Here is an 18,057-nt window from a genome sequence, read left to right as displayed (position 1 = left end):
CAGTGGTCTGACACTGGGCAAAGTCTATTCAGAGCAGTAGAAATAACTACATTACCCATAAATAGCATTGTCAGCACTGAATTCACAATACAGTTGAGAGACTTCATTGCCCACGATTCACGGTCGATGTCCGATAAATAGTAATAAAATGCATGCATGCCCATCCACACCCATAAATTCACACAAAGACAATTATGCTGTTTCTGAGAATAAAAGCATATTTACCAAAACGATAAATGGAATGACTTTATCTTGTTACCTAATCAGCACTTGTTATAGGGCTAGGGAATGTGTCATGATTAGATATAACATGGAAAGGAAACATGATTACAATTACACAGTGGAATGAAGAGCTACATTCAAAAGGTGACCGGATCTGATCACAGTGATTAGGCTTTCAGTGTAATGATTAGGGCTCTCCTGAACCAATCATATTGTTACAGAGCACCAAGCCTGGGGAAAGGTGAAGGTAGAGGTCAATCAACACTGTATGTGACTGCACCTGGAGCCACTATTGTCTGTCCTCTCACCATTGTGTAGAGAGCCTTCCTCAGGGAGGTTCACATCCAGCAGGAGGTCGTCATCCTCCAGGTCAGCTGGCTCCAGGTGGTCCAGGTTGTTCAGAATGTCCTGCATAGTGGAAGAGAGGGAGGGAGAGAGACAAATGTTGGTTTCAATAAAAATTCCAATTTTGATTCACTTTATGTTTACACATCCATCATCTAGGACAATAATCAAGCTAGTAACCCAACTGTTTGTCGTATCATTTCACAAGAGAATGTTACAAGAGATTCTAGAGGATGTCGGGGTATGTAAAAAAACACCTCACAATGCCCCCATCTGAAAAGGCATGATTGGGGCAGTTTTTGTCTGCTAAAGTGAACAAGTAGTGGCCAAATTTCTACGCTCACACTTCTCGTTTTGAATCTCACAAACATCGGTTGACATTTAAAACAACAAGACGCAGAGTCGGAGACAACAAAAGATTAGCAGACACATGCATTTCTCTAAAGGAACATCCCTCTTGAATGAGTATAATAATGTGACGGCGAGCAGGTAAAATTATTACAGCTAAAATAGTTTGCACTCTGATTATACTGCTTGTTGTTGAATTCAAAGCGTAGCACACCTAAAAGCAAAGAGGCCTAGAGTACAAATTAATACGTTAAAGTTTGAAGTATTGATTTGTACTCTTGACCTTTTTGCTTTCGGTATGCTATTCAAAGGATGAATTGCAAGGCAATTTTGTACATCAGATGAACATTTTTATAAATAGCGATTGAAGATGTGCCCATAAAATGGAGGTTGGTGGTCATCAATGGATGATGTGTTATTTAAGGTAAGGAAAGCAGGGAACCATGATAGAAAACAGATAAAGAACATACAATATCTGATCCATACTTAGGTCCCAACTGAACAGTCTTCCACACTGTAACGGTTCTCATCCTCATCACCATCCATTAGAAATGATCCCGAAATACAAGTTACTATTTCATTGTTTATTGAGCAGATGTGTGTAATGTGCAGCAGAGCGCCATATGCGTGTTTGGAGCCTGGGCACACAGCAAGCTGTAACAGAACAGACAACACATTTGATCTGTCGTCCATTGTTAGACTGATCACCTAATATTATGAAGTCATTATGTTGTGCTCTGTATGTGAATGTCTGATCGCTAACTGCATTTGTATTCATTCGGAAGCTGAGCTGTGTACTTACCTTGATGTGCATTCCATTCGCTTTGTCTCGTCCTGCGTGTTGTAAAGAAAGTGATGGTGCATTCATGAATGGGTTCCCCACTGTTGATGGTGGACTCGTCCAAGTCAGTAGTGGACCCCAGGAACAATAGCTGTTGCTTCCGGCAAAAAAAGAAAATGGGGATCCAAATAAACCAATTAACTAATAGTGAAATGTGATCCTGTGTATTTATAGATAGACCATTATGAAGTTTGATATTATTTGTCAACATTATTTAAATTATAAAGATTTACATATGAAAATCATAATGATGTAACATGTAAACTGGCGAATGTTGAAGTTATTTGATATGTTGGTTTGTTCAACATCTTCATGATATAAGAGCAGGTCCAGTTAGAGCTGGAGTGCCAGAGGGCAGGCTGGGCTTCCGGCTAGTCAAACGCAGTGCAAGGATTAAGTTTATCAATGAGTTTATCATATTTATTGAAGTAATTAGAAGTTTATTCATTTTTTCTCATTTATTAACATGTTGATTTTTCGGATTTCTGGTACTATACCAAGCCATTCACCTTTGCTTGAAAATAAATAAATAATACATTCATAAATAAAACAATTTGCAACTGTTAACCATCCTCCTGTTCAGGCACCTTAGACACCTCTCCAGCTGGTCTGCCTCCTTACACACACATACACAAACACTTTCTCTCCTGTGATCTCTCCACTGCTCATTTCTTAGTCCTATTATCATTCTCTTGACTTCTCTCACTCTCCCTTTTTACCTTTCTGCATCCTCTTCCTCTCTTTACTCCTGACTCTCTTCACCTCTCTCTTCTCCCCCTCTGCCCTTACACACCTTCTCTTCTCTTTCCCCTCTCTCTCCTCTATAGAAGTCCCTTATGTGGAGAAGGTCTTAGTCACGGCACGTTGCACCAGAGGAAATGGGATTTCACACCGGCAGGTTTCAGCTAGGATGCAGAGCGGGCCTCATAATCTACCCCAAAAATGTGGAGAAAAAGGCTGGTTGAATAGACTGAGAATCTGGGATCATATTTCAAACAAATCTCACTCAAGCTGACTTCCCTGGCACTCTGACGTTTGAACCATCAGCCAAACTCAGAGGACTGGGGGTCCAGCAGGACCACAGTAGCACAGCAGGTCCCCATTAGAAACGAAGCTAGCTCCAGTAGTGGTCCAAACAGTGGTGCTAAACCTGCTCAACAGATTAAGACTCTTGGCCACTAATTTATAGGAATAGTGTGATTATCTCTCTCTCATGTCATATATATTAAATATAGTTAGATATTTCATCAATTGAGGTTACACATTGTTCAAATATTTAATCGATTGAGGTTAGGTCATTTCCATGTAAAAGGACCCATGAGCACCAACGTGAAGTTCACAGGAGTATATCAAATTGGGTATCAAATGAAAGCTAGTCTATATATTTTTATAAAATTAAAGCATATACACATTTGTTAACCATTTTCTATTTTAAAAATGTGGAATAAGTAAAGGGGTCTTAGATCACATCTTCCAGAAAAGGTTTTTAAAATGTATTAGAAATACATTTGAACTGAATAGTGCGGTAAATGTTCTGCCTTTTTTAAGTTTAAATCTTCTTAGGGATAGGGGGCAGTATTTTTACATCCGGATGAAAAGCGTGCCCAAAGTAAACTGCCTGTTACTCTGGCCCAGAAGCTAGGATATGCATATAATTGGTAGATTTGGATAGAAAACACTCTAACGTTTTAAAACTGTTACAATTATGTATGTTAGTATAACAGAACTGATTTGGCAGGCGAAACCCCGAGGACAAAAACAATTGAAGGCATAGTATTGCCCAATGGGTTTCTATCGGAAGCCCTATTTAATAGGAACCAGGTTGCAGTTCCTATGGCTTCCACTAGAGGTCAACAGTCTTTAGAAATTGTTCAATGATTTTATTTTGAGAAATGAAAAAGTATGGCTATTCTTTGTAAGTGTCACTCCAGGTGGAATGCGCTTTATGCTGTTTTTATCCAGTATTGGAAACAATTTATCCCATCTTAAATTTGATCGATTATTTATGTTTTAGGTTACCTGAGGTAGGATTAGGAAGTTGTTTGAAATATTTGGACCAAGTTTACAGGTAACTTATTAGATACTTTGTAGTCATATTGGGCGAGTTGGAACCGGTGTATTTCTGAATCAAACACACCAAATAAATTGACATTTTGGGGATATAAAGAAGGAATTTATTTTTAAAAACGACCATTCATTGTGTCACTGAGACATTCTGGATTGCAAAAAGAAGAAGATCTTCAAAGGTAAGGCATTTATTATATTGTTATTTCTGACTTTTGTGTCGCCACCTGCCTGGTTGAAAATGATTTTCATGTGTTTGTATGCGGGGCGCTGTCCTCAGATAATCGCATGGTCTGCTTTGGCCGTAAAGCCTTTTGAAATATGACACTGCGGCTGGATTAACAAGAAGTTAAGCTTTATTTTGATGTATTACACTTATATTTTCGTGAACCTTGAATATAGATATTTCTGTAGTTTGTATTTGGTGCTCTGCAATTTCACTGGATGTTGTCAAATACGGACCAACATCACATGCACAATAGCACTCAGTGTGACATCTCACATCATCCAAAAACAAGGCAGACATTAGATGAAAATAAAATGTTAATGTCTTTGGCTGTGAGAGATGAAAAATAATTCTGCCTCAGTGAAAATTATTTGAATAATTCAATGGATGATTTGTGCACAAAAGTGATGACTAAAGTGTCTTATTAGGAATTTTCGAAATCTACTTCCCTATGTGGCTGTCTTTGGAAATGTCTGTGGACGGGCTTCAGTTAAACTGCAGTAACAAAGCAAAACTGTAGGAGCAGTCTGATCCTTGCTTCTAGACCCGAACCCTGGCCCCTTGGTATCATCTAAATTCCAGGACTGCGGAATTGCCCTTTACACATTATTCACATTTTGGTTACATCAACTCAGGATGCTTTTTGCTCTGGTTGTGTATAGCGACTGTAACATAATATGGGAATGCCAGCACTATTCTGTGTCCCACAGTGAGTCAACCTCTATTCCCCCTTCTTTTCCCTCCTGACCCTCTCAATCTGCACCCTGTGGCGCGATCATCAAATCAAATCAAATCAAATGTATTTATATAGCCCTTCGTACATCAGCTGATATCTCAAAGTGCTGTACAGAAACCCAGCCTAAAACCCCAAAACAGCAAGCAATGCAGGTGTAGAAGCACGGTGGCTAGGAAAAACTCCCTAGAAAGGCCAAAACCTAGGAAGAAACCTAGAGAGGAACCAGGCTATGTGGGGTGGCCAGTCCTCTTCTGGCTGTGCCGGGTGGAGATTATAACAGAACATGGCCAATATGTTCAAATGTTCATAAATGACCAGCATGGTGGAATAATAATAAGGCAGAACAGTTGAAACTGGAGCAGCAGCACGGCCAGGTGGACTGGGGACAGCAAGGAGTCATCATGTCAGGTAGTCCTGGGGCATGGTTCTAGGGCTCAGGTCCTCCGAGAGAGAGAGAGAGAGAAAGAAAGAGAGAAGGAGAGAATTAGAGAACGCACACTTAGATTCACACAGGACACCGAATAGGACAGGAGAAGTACTCCAGATATAACAATCTGACCCTAGCCCCCCGACACATAAACTACTGCAGCATAAATACTGGAGGCTGAGACAGGAGGGGTCAGGAGACACTGTGGCCCCATCCGAGGACACCCCCGGACTGGGCCAAACAGGAAGGATATAACCCCACCCACTTTGCCAAAGCACAGCCCCCACACCACTAGAGGGATATCTTCAACCACCAACTTACCATCCTGAGACAAGGCTGAGTATAGCCCACAAAGATTTCCGCCATGGCACAACCCAAGACAGGATGACCACATCAGTGAATCAACCCACTCAGGTGACGCACCCCCTCCAGGGACGGCATGAGAGAGCCCCAGTAAGCCAGTGACTCAGCCCCTGTAATAGGGTTAGAGGCAGAGAATCCCAGTGGAAACAGGGGAACCGGCCAGGCAGAGACAGCAAGGGCCGTTCCGTTGCTCCAGAGCCTTTCCGTTCACCTTCCCGCTCCTGGGCCAGACTACACTCAATCATATGACCCACTGAAGAGATGAGTCTTCAGTAAAGACTTAAAGGTTGAGACCGAGTTTGCGTCTCTGACATGGGTAGGCAGACCGTTCCATAAAAATGGAGCTCTATAGGAGAAAGCCCTGCCTCCAGCTGTTTGCTTAGAAATTCTAGGGACAATTTGGAGGCCTGCATCTTGTGACCGTAGCGTACGTGTAGGTATGTACGGCAGGACCAAATCAGAGAGATAGGTAGGAGCAAGCCCATGTAATGCTTTGTAGGTTAGTAGTAAAACCTTGAAATGAGCCCTTGCTTTGACAGGAAGCCAGTGTAGAGAGGCTAGCACTGGAGTAATATGATCAAATTTTTGGGTTCTAGTCAGGATTCTAGCAGCCGTATTTAGCACTAACTGAAGTTTATTTAGTGCTTTATCCGGATAGCTGGAAAATAGAGCATTGCAGTAGTCTAACCTAGAAGTGACAAAAGCATGGATTAATTTTTCTGCATCATTTTTGGACAGAAAGTTTCTGATTTTTGCAATGTTACGTAGATGGAAAAAAGCTGTCCTTAAAATGGTCTTGATATGTTCTTCAAAAGAGAGATCAGGGTCCAGAGTAACGCTGAGGTCCTTCACAGTTTTATTTGAGATGACTGTACAACCATTAAGATTAATTGTCAGATTCAACAGAAGATCTCTTTGTTTCTTGGGACATAGAACAAGCATCTCTGTTTTGTCCGAGTTCAAAAAGTAGAAAGTTTGCAGCCATCCACTTCATTATGTCTGAAACACATGCTTCTAGCGATCAATGCAGAATAATAAACCAAAGGAAAAGCCATGGCCCATTCAACCCCATATTGAACTGAAACTTCAAACAAACACAACTTGTTCAAAAACATAATCATATTATGTCTGTTCAGATATGAATCTGAGGTTAGCTGAGGCCCACACAGCTTACCTCATATGACTCAAACTAGCTTGATCATGATATTGTGTAGCTGTCCCCCACAACCCAGACCTCTGTAAAAAAACATCCAGAGTTTCAGTCTGCCTTACCCAGAAATGTAATCAATGCAAAAGGAAACTATAACCAATATAAAATACAAATGTTTGGGTATATTATTGATCAATAAGGCAGTTGTGGGTACAAATACAAACACACATATCTCTACTATAGTCTAGAGGGGCTTAAGAAATTGTTTGAAATTGACACAATTGTTTCTGTGGTCACGGCAAATGTTCTCATAACACAAAACCTGATTATAGAATTGTTGTATAAAACATTCGCCTGATCTTTAAATGTTCTCTGAATGTTTCATAAGGTTGTGGAAACAGTCTGGGGACATGACAAAAGATATGTTCCCAAAACACAAAAACTGTCCAGTTGTGCAGATTATTCTACAATGTCTCTTTTAAGGTGCAAAAAAATGCACCTGATTTTGCAAGAATGTTCATAGAACACATTTTGTCTGTTCTTTAAGGTTTACCAGAATGTTTCATTAGGTTATGAGAACAGTCTGGTGGGAACATCACAAAAGATACAGTCAGATCCAAAAGTATTGGGACAGTGACACATTGTTTTTTGTTTTGGCCCTGTACTCCAGCTTTTTGGATTTGAAATGATACTATGAGGTTAAAGTGCAGACTGTCATCTTTAATTTGAGGGTATTTTAATCCATATCGGGTGAACCGTTTAGAAATGTCAGCACTTTTTATACATAGTCCCCCAATTTTAGGGGAGCAAAACTATTGGGCCAAATTCACTTAGAGTATATGTGTATTAAAGTAGTCCTAGCATGCAATGTCTACACTGAATGCTTAACTGTTCAATTCCACGATGAAGTTCAAACAAACTGTCCTCCTTAGCTGATAGCAATTCCAACAATGTACTCAATTCCAACATTTTAAAATAACTGTCTTCAAAGTAATGACTCGGGACATCGGGTTTGATATGAAAGCTTATTTTAGTAATAATACCTGTTCACGTTACATTTAACAACTTTAGATTCTACAGAGAAATGGAAGTAAGATGCTAGCGAAAAGGTCAGCTTAATCACTTTACACCTGCACATAACTGGCGCGTTCTCTCTCTCATTCCTGTCGCAAGGCATTCTGGAACTTGCGGTCAAAAGCGTAATTCAATACTAACCAATACAATTACATATGTAAATAACTGTAAAGAAATGTCTTTAGATACAGCTCAATGAATTAACTTAACTCTGTAACACATTAAAGTTACAACAGCTACAGTTTTCAACCACTAGATAGAGCACATCTAAGCTACTCTAGCCACAATGGTAGAAACATTAAAAAAACATCTGTGGCAACAGTATCATAACACCAGCACATGATAAATCACTATCAGAAAATGGTTTGTGTGGTAATCATTTCTTTATTCATGTTTTTATGTACTGGTGACATATCATGCATTGTAATTATTGTATACATTGTAATGGACAGATATGATTTGTGTAAAATACTTTTTTGAAGGTTGTATTGGTTATGATGAGCTAATGCTAAGCTATTTGCTAGCTTTTTGTGGAGCCATGTTTGTTGACATCACGTAAATGTTTGTCAGGCCAAAGATGTTATAGCAAAATGAGGTAAAGGAATGGTTCACTCATCTTTCGAGTCAACTTCCGGAAGTGAATGATGGTAGTTGACTCGCTCCCTTCACCTTTAACATGTATACTGCAAACAGATCCAACTTATCTTGTCACCTCTTCTTATCTTTTGTTGACGCAGTAAAACAAACATGGCGGCATGCACAATCTCTACTCATCATGGGATTACTTTCGGCTTTTAGTGTTTTACTCAATTATTTTGATCACTGGTAAGATCACCAGTGATGTGATGAATTGTGAATATTAATTGCTACTAATTCATTCATATTATGGTTTATATCAGCCGAGAGTTGGATAAATTTGACCGCTTTTGTTAGCTCACTCTTTGCTAAATTAGCGCTAGGACTAATTTAGCCTACATTTTCCAATTTGGATGAGTTATGTATCAATAATATCAGTCTGGCAATTCCCTCATCACCTGAGAGGCATTCCAAAACAAATGAACAGGAATTACTTATTTTGTTGTTGCTATTTATAGTTTCTTATTTTCACTTTACAAAGAAAACCTCACAGTGACAACAAACATCCAAACATCCAATCCATTAAACAATAGAAGGGGGAAGGTGGAGCCTTCTATTTCTCCTAACTAGTTATCCTAACCTGCCACATTAATTATTCTAAGAGGAGCAGAGGTTATCTATACAGCCTTCAGACATGCATAAGTGCACAATTTCTAAGTGGCTTTTGTGACATAGGCAACTTTTTAATCAGAAACAATTTCTTAAGAATTTATGAAATGTTGGTAACTGTAAACAGTTTGTAAATTGAGTAAAACTGTAGCTAGATAGTAGTATATCTACGTACAAACCTGTTCTACATATAGGGGCGGCAGGTATCCTAGTGGTTGAAGCGTTGGGCCAGTAACCGAAAGGTTGGTGGATCGAATCCCCGAGCTGACAAGGTACAGTTAACCCACTGTCCCTAGGATGTCATTGTAAATAAGAATGTGTTCTTAACTGACTTGCCTAATTTAATAAAGGTTAACAAAAAGAATCCACAGCAGTCTCCGTAGCCATTCATTCTCCTCTTTATATCGAGGTATTTCCTCCTGGTACTTAGCAACTGATTTCTCAACTGCACCAGAAATCTCCACCTTAGCTGATGTTAATATAGACATTTTTCAGTGGACTGAGAGGTATTCAGCTTTCTACACAAGGAAAGAATGGTGTTCAGAAACAAACAAACCTACGTCCAGAAGGTGAGGGGGAGAAGAGAGAGAGAGAAAGAGAAAAGAATGGTGCACCTGGAGGAAGGAGGCATAATGAAGCCAGAGGGTAATGTGAAGAGAGAGGGGGAAAGGAAGAGTGAAAAGGGGTAGAAAATAAAGGAGTGAGATAGGCAAAGCAGAATGGTGCTTGTGGCCAGGTTGTACGGCTCAATTACAGTAGATAGGATTTTGAAAAGAGAGAGGAATAGGACTCACTCTCTTGCTCATCTACGTAGCATCAGCAGCAACAAAGAGAGATGACAAGAGGATGAAAATAGACAGGAGAGGCAGAGATGTTTGAGGTGTTGTAATTATGAAAGGCCCAATTCCGTCAGGCCAAGTACAGAGACACAGTATCAGATCATACACACCAAATACTCTCACTACTTTAGCCCTGTCTATAAATACTGTAGTCGTTTCAAGTAATGTATTGTAGTTCGAGAGATGTCTTAACTCGTCTTGTCTTCTGTTTTAGCACCGACCAACCTCTGCCGCTCTCACCTCGTATATACACACTAGTATCAGAATCCGCTTCTGCAAATGAATGCGTGCATTTAATGTCCCACCTCTTCCCATTTTTAAATGTGCATGAATTTAAACCAATCTCACCTGACCACTGTCCCTCTAACACATTCCGGTGGGCTCGGGTTGGCTGAGGGAAGCAGAAAACAAGTCACTAGAAGCGGAGAAAATAGCTGGGCAAAGCGGAAAAAATTACCACTCTTCAGGGTAGTCATTGCAGATTAGGATTAGATTCTGTTTATTGGAAGGTTTATGCCGCGAGTGTCTGAATGAAGGGTTAATGGGCAGATAAAGGGCAGGATATCTCCTGACTGGAATAGCTGGATCAAATGTCAAATGTGAAAGAGAGTACTGCTTGTGTTCTCAACAGTACAACATTGAGCCTGTGAGCTAATTATCTGTGTGGACAGACGCACATAGCATAAATGGTATAGTAGCATCTGTCAACAGTCTGCGGGGATACTACAACTAATGAGGAGCATTGTTCTAGGATGCATGTTTTCATCACTGATTATTTGGACAAGTCACAATTTCATAGGTCTTTTGAATTTTGCTGTTGTAAAACAACTAAGATTAAAAATAGGGTAACCTACAAGTCACCTTTAACCATCCCAACACTGAATATCACAACCATCATTACAAGTGACTTGTAGCCGAAGCTATCACTTCCGTGTGATTTATATCTATATTTCCCCATTTCAGGGGTATAACAAGCACAGGCAAAATCCTAGAGGAAAACCTGGTTCAGTCTGCTTTCCACCAGACACTGGTGGATTAATTCACCTTTCAGCAGGACAATAACCTAAAACACAAGGCCAAATCTACACTGGAGTTGCTTACCAAGAAGAGAGTGAATTTTCCATTGTCATTATGGAGTATTGGGTGTAGATGGGTGAGACAAATGTGTATTTAATCCATTTTGAATTCAGGCTGTAACACAACAACGTGGACTAAGTCAAGGGGTATGAATACTTTCTGATGGCGCTGTAGGTTAGCCCACAGCAAAAACTATATTTTTCAAACACATTTTTGTTGTTGTCTGCTAGTTTTAGTCAATTACAAAACTACATTTAATAAAAGTAAAAACATGTCTAAAGATTACTTTTAAAAATTGCCTGCTCCAAAGTGTTCTCACTACTTAGAAAAACATTATATTATAGGGCTTCCCTCATGCCCCTTTCATGCATTTACAAGCATCCTCATGAGTGAGTGCAAGCTAGCTACTGACTGAAACTTTAAGCTAGCCAATACCAACAACACAAATAAACAGACTCTACAGCTTCAAGTAGTGAGTGGAGTTACAAATGGACTATGCTAAACAACTTAAATGTCTTACCTGTGATTAAAGGTTGAGACCGAGTCTGCGTCTCTCACATAGGTAGGCAGACCATTCCATAAAAATTGAGCTCTATAGGAGAAAGCCCTGCCTCCAGATGTTTGCTTAGAAATTCTAGGGACAATTAGGAGGCCTGCGTCTTGTGACCATAGCATACTTGTAGGTATGTACGCAGGACCAAATCGGAAAGATAGGTAGGAGCAAACCCATGTAATGCTTTGTAGGTTGGCAGTAAAACCTTGAAATCAGCCCTTGCCTTAACAGGAAGCCAGTGTAGGGAGGCTAGCACTGGAGTAATATGATACATTTTTGGGGGTTCTAGTCAGGATTCTAGCAGCCGTATTTAGCACTAACTGAAGTTTATTTTGTGCTTTATCCGGGTAGCCGGAAAGTAGAGCATTGCAGTATTCTAACCTAGAAGTAACAAAAGCATGGATACATTTTTCTGCATAATTTTTGGACAGAAATTTTCTGATTTTTGCAATGTTATGTAGATGGAAAAAAGCTGTCCTTGAAACAGTCTTGATATGTTTGTCAAAAGAGAGATCAGGGACCAGAGTAACGCCGAGGTCCTTCACAGTTTTATTTGAGACGACTGTACAACCGTCAAGATTAATTGTCAGATTCAACAGATCTCTTTGTTTCTTGGGACCTAGAACAAGCATCTCTGTTTTGTCTGAGTTTAAAATAACTTCCTTATGTCTGAAACACAGGCTTCTAGCGAGGGCAATTTTGGGGCTTCACCATGTTTCACTGAAATGTACAGCTGTGTGTCATCCGCATAGCAGTTAAAGTTAACATTATGTTTTCGAATGACATCCCTAAGAGGTAAAATATACAGTGAAAACAATAGTGGTCCTAAAAAGAAAACTTGAGGAACACCGAAATGTACAGTTGATTTGTTAGAGGACAAACCATTCACATAGACAAACTGATATCTTTCCGACAGATAAGATCTAAACCAGGCCAGAACTTGTCCGTGTAGACCAATTTGGGTTTCCAATCTCTCCAAAAGAATGTGGTGATCGATGGTATCAAAAGCAGCACTAAGGTCTAGGAGCACGAGGACAGATGCAGAGCCTCGGTCTGACGCCATTAAAAGGTAATTTACCACCTTCACAAGTGCAGTCTCAGTGCTATGATGGGGGATGCCTGCTAATTATCTATAGGCTATGTTTCAACTTGTCAATTTAAAATGATTTTCTAACAACAGTTTGAATTGAGGTGTGTTCTGCCTCCTCATTAATTCACATAGAATCAAAGTAAGTTCAAAGTATCAAAGTAAGTTCTTTATTTTCTGTATATTGTGTTGTCGTTTCTACTGTAGGTGCATACAGTATGTATGTATCGATGTATGTATGGAGCATAATGTATTTACAGTTTTATTCACATGTTTTCAAGTACTGGTGACAAATAATGCATTCTGATGCATTCTGATGCACTATGTACTTCCGGCGCCGACAGAGATGGCCGCCTCGCTTCGCGTTCCTAGGAAACTATGCAGTTTTTATTTTTTTTACATGTTATTTCTTACATTGGTACCCCAGGTCATCTTAGGTTTCATTACATACAGTCGAGAACAACTACTGAATATAAGAGCAGCGTCAACTCACCATCAGTATGACCAAGAATATGACTTTCCCGGAGCAGATCCTGTGTTCTGCCTTCCACCCAGGACAACGGAATGGATCCCAGCCTGCGACCCAAAACAACGACGTCGTAAAAGAGGCAAACGAAGCGGTCTTCTGGTCAGGCTCCGGAGACGGGCACATCGCGCGCCACTCCCTAGCATACTACTCGCCAATGTCCAGTCTCTTGAAAAAAAGGTTGATGAAATCCGAGCAAGGGTAGCATTCCAGAGGGACATCAGGGACTGTAACGTTCTTTGCTTCACGGAAACATGGTTCACTCGAGAGACGCTATCGGAGTCGGTGCAGCCAGCTGGTTTCTCCACGCATCGCGCCGACAGAAACAAACATCTTTCTGGTAAGAAGAGGGGCGGGGGCGTATGCTTTATGGTTAACGAGACGTGGTGTTGTCACAACAACATACAGGAACTCAAGTCCTTCTGTTCACCTGATTTAGAATTCCTCACAATCAAATGTCGACCGCATTATCTACCAAGGGAATTCTCTTCGATTTTAATCACAGCCGTATATATTCCCCCCCAAGCAGACACATCGATGGTTCTGAACGAACTTTATTTGACTCTTTGCAAACTGGAATCCACACATCCTGAGGCTGCATTCATTGTAGCTGGAGATTTTAACAAGGCTAATCTGAAATCAAGACTCCCTAAATTGTATCAGCATATCGATTGCGCAACCAGGGCTGGTAAAACCTTGGATCATTGCTATTCTAACTTCCGCGATGCATATAAGGCCCTCCCCCGCCCTCCTTTCGGAAAAGCTGACCACGACTCCATTTTGTTGCTCCCTGCCTACAGACAGAAGCTAAAACAAGAAGCTCCCACGCTGAGGTCTGTTCAACGCTGGTCCGACCAATCTGATTCCACGCTCCAAGACTGCTTCCATCACGTGGAATGGGATATGTTTCGTATTACGTCAAACAACAACATTGACAAATACGCTGATTCGGTGAGGCGCAGCAGCGCCTCTTCAACCTCAGGAGGCTGAAGAAATTTGGCTTGTCACCAAAAGCACTCACAAACTTCTACAGATACACAATCGAGAGCATCCTGTCGGGCTGTATCACCGCCTGGTACGGCAACTGCTCCACCCACAACCGTAAGGCTCTCCAGGGGGTAGTGAGGTCTGCACAACGCATCACCGGGGGCAAACTACCTGCCCTCCAGGACACCTACACCACCCGATGTTACAGGAAGACCATAAAGATCATCAAGGACATCAACCACCCGAACCACTGCCTGTTCACCCCGCTATCATCCAGAAGGCGAGGTCAGTACAGGTGCATCAAAGCTGGGACCGAGAGACTGAAAAACAGCTTCTATCTCAAGGCCATCAGACTGTTAAACAGCCACCACTAACATTGAGTGGCTGCTGCCAACACACTGTCATTGACACTGACCCAACTCCAGCCACTTTAATAATGGGAATTGATGGGAATTGATGTAAAATATATCACTAGCCACTTTAAACAATGCTACTTAATATAATGTTTACATACCCTACATTATTTATCTCATATGTATACGTATATACTGTACTCTATATCATCTACTGCATCTTTATGTAATACATGTATCACTAGCCTCTTTAAACTATGCCACTTTGTTTACATACTCATCTCATATGTATATACTGTACCCGATACCATCTACTGCATCTTGCCTATGCCGCTCTGTACCATCACTCATTCATATATCTTTATGTACATATTCTTTATCCCTTTACACTTGTGTGTATAAGGTAGTAGTTTTGGAATTGTTAGCTAGATTACTCGTTGGCTATTACTGCATTGTCGGAACGAGAAGCAGAAGCATTTCGCTACACTCGCATTAGCATCTGCTAACCATGTGTATGTGACAAATAAAATTTGATTTGATTGTTGCATATATTGTAATGGAAACCTATGATGTGTGTAAAATACTTTCTTGAAGGTGGTTCTGATTATAATGAGCTAATGCTAAGCTATTTGCACAGTGTCTCCTGACCCCTCCTGGCTCAGCCTCCAGTATTTATGCTACAGTAGTTTATGTGTCGGGGGGCTAGGGTCAGTTTGTTATATCTGGAGTACTTCTCCTGTCCTATTCGGTGTCCTGTGTGAATTTAAGTGTGCTCTCTCTAATTCTCTCTTTCTTTCTCTCTCTCGGAGGACCTGAGCCCTAAGACCATGCCTCAGGACTACCTGACATGATGACTCCTTGCTGTCCCCAGTCCAGCTGACCGTGCTGCTGCTCCACTTTCAACTGTTCTGCCTTATTATTATTCGACCATGCTGGTCATTTATGAACATTTGAACATCTTGGCCATGTTCTGTTATAATCTCCACCCGGCACAGCCAGAAGAGGACTGGCCACCCCACATAGCCTGGTTCCTCTCTAGGTTTCTTCCTAGGTTTAGGCCTTTCTAGGGAGTTTTTCCTAGCCACCGTGCTTTTACACCTGCATTGTTTGCTGTTTGGGGTTTTAGGCTGGGTTTCTGTACAGCACTTTGAGATATCAGCTGATGTACGAAGGGCTATATAAATACATTTGATTTGATTTGCCAGATATGTGGCGCCATGTTTGTTGACATTATACAATGCATTCTGGATGTAACGTAAACGTCTGTCAGACCAAATATGTCATGATGAGGTGAAGGAATGGTTCACTCATCTTTCGGGTAAACTTCCGGAAGTGAATGATCATAGACAACACACCCCCTTCAACATGCATGCAAATATATAAACAGACTCCAAACGCATCTTGTCTGCTCTTATTATCTTTGGTTGATGCGAAAAAACAAGTATGGCTGTGCGCACAAACTACCCATTGATGGATTACTTTCAATTTCTAGAAAATGTTTAACTCAATTATTTGATCAATGGTGAGCTCACCCGTGATGTGGTTAATTATAAATATTAATTGCTATTAGCTCATTCATATTGTAGTTTCTGTCAGCGGAGAGTTATATAAATATCCCTCTAATGGTGTGGGAACTGTGCTTTGGCAAAGTGGGTGGGGTTATATCCTTCCTGTTTGGCCCTGTCCGGGGGTGTCCTCGGATGGGGCCACAGTGTCTCCTGACCCCTCCTGTCTCAGCCTCCAGTATTTATGCTGCAGTAGTTTATGTGTCGGGGGGCTAGGGTCAGTTTATTATATCTGGCGTACTTCTCCTGTCCTATTCGGTGTCCTGTGTGAATCTAAGTGTGTGTTCTCTAATTCTCTCCTTCTCTCTTTCTTTCTCTCTCTTGGAGGACCTGAGCCCTAGGACCATGCCCCAGGACTACCTGACATGATGACTCCTTGCTGTCCCCAGTCCACCTGGCCGTGCTGCTGCTCCAGTTTCAACTGTTCTGCCTTATTATTATTCGACCATACTGGTCATTTATGAACATTTGAACATCTTGGCCATGTTCTGTTATAATCTTCACCCGGCACAGCCAGAAGAGGACTGGCCACCCCACATATGCTCTCTCTAATTCTCTCTTTCTTTCTCTCTCTCGGAGGACCTGAGCCCTAGGACCATGCCCCAGGACTACCTGACATGATGACTCCTTGCTGTCCCCAGTCCACCTGACCGTGCTGCTGCTCCAGTTTCAACTGTTCTGCCTTATTATTATTCGACCATGCTGGTCATTTATGAACATTTGAACATATTGGCCATGTTCTGTTATAATCTCCACGCGGCACAGCCAGAAGAGGACTGGCCACCCCACATAGCCTGTTTCCTCTCTAGGTTTCTTCCTAGGTTTTGGCCTTTCTGGGGAGTTTTTCCTAGCCACCGTGCTTCTACACCTGCATTGCTTGCTGTTTGGGGTTTTAGGCTGGGTTTCTGTACAGCACTTTGAGATATCAGCTGATGTACGAAGGGCTATATAAATAAATTTGATTTGACATAAATATGACCTCTTGTGTTATGTCAATCTTTCCTCAGTTAGCGCTAGGACAAATGTAGCCTACATTTTCTGGTTTGGATGATTGTGTTCTGCTGTAGCTACTTCTGTGAATGTCTGAACATTGCATCCAAAAATAAACTGGTCACATTGTGGACATAACTTTGTAAGGACTGTGTTTGTGCAAAATGTTTCTGCGAAAAAACAGTGGCCAGCTCAAATGCTAATTGTTGCATCAATCGAAACTGGCCGTTCTAAATAAGCGTTCTAATCACACTGGTTTGAGCGTATGCTCCAGGGACCACTGTAGAATGATCACACCCATTTGTTGGTATGTGTGAAAAGGTTAATCAAAACACATACAAATTCATGCAATACCCATTCTGAAAGATTATGATACATAATAAATATACAAAAACGAATCCAGGTTCAATGCAATAATATTTTGGGGATTTAAAGGACGAATGCAGCCATTTCAATATCAATCTCAACTCATTTCAACAAACAGCATATGAAGAAGATGGGAACATCTGAATAACTCAAATTGTGTTTTGTGCCCTTATTGACCATATTACACACACACACACACACACACACACACACACACACACACACACAACCCCACTGGTATTCCATGGTGGCGCAGAGGGTTAATGATCTGGTTGCAGGTTCAATCCCACATATTCTTTAAACATGTTTCTAATGAAAATAAACTATGAAATTGAGGCTCAGATACACTATGAAAATAGATGTCTTCATTTCATCCAGATGTTCAGTATAAATCCAGTCAAATGCAGAATTTAGAATAACCCTAAAAAACAACATTGTGTAAAAATGTAAATATACTTTTTTTGGCATCCAACATAATTCCTACTTTGAGACGCTTGACATGGTTATCCTAGATAAAGGACATGTTTTAGAAAAGTAAGCAATATGCAAACATGATTGCCATTGCTAGCTAAATAGCTAAAACGGTTAACTAGCAACAAACACCTTAAGAAGATTTTTAATAAGTTATTTGAGAAGTTTGTAAATAAATCATTAAATATTAAGATATTGTTGA

The 18,057-nt window shown here is 40.7% G+C and overlaps 1 pseudogene; it reads right to left on the bottom strand.

Moving 5' to 3' along the window:
* The window catches only part of LOC115113191 (serine-rich coiled-coil domain-containing protein 2-like), a 70,109-nt pseudogene that overhangs the window by 31,952 nt on the left and 20,100 nt on the right, over positions 1-18,057 (bottom strand).

This window comes from Oncorhynchus nerka, linkage group LG28 (assembly GCF_034236695.1).
Source record: "Oncorhynchus nerka isolate Pitt River linkage group LG28, Oner_Uvic_2.0, whole genome shotgun sequence".
NCBI lineage: Eukaryota > Metazoa > Chordata > Actinopteri > Salmoniformes > Salmonidae > Oncorhynchus > Oncorhynchus nerka.
Note: the sequence above shows the minus strand (reverse complement) of the source record. Positions and strands in the feature narration are given on the sequence as shown.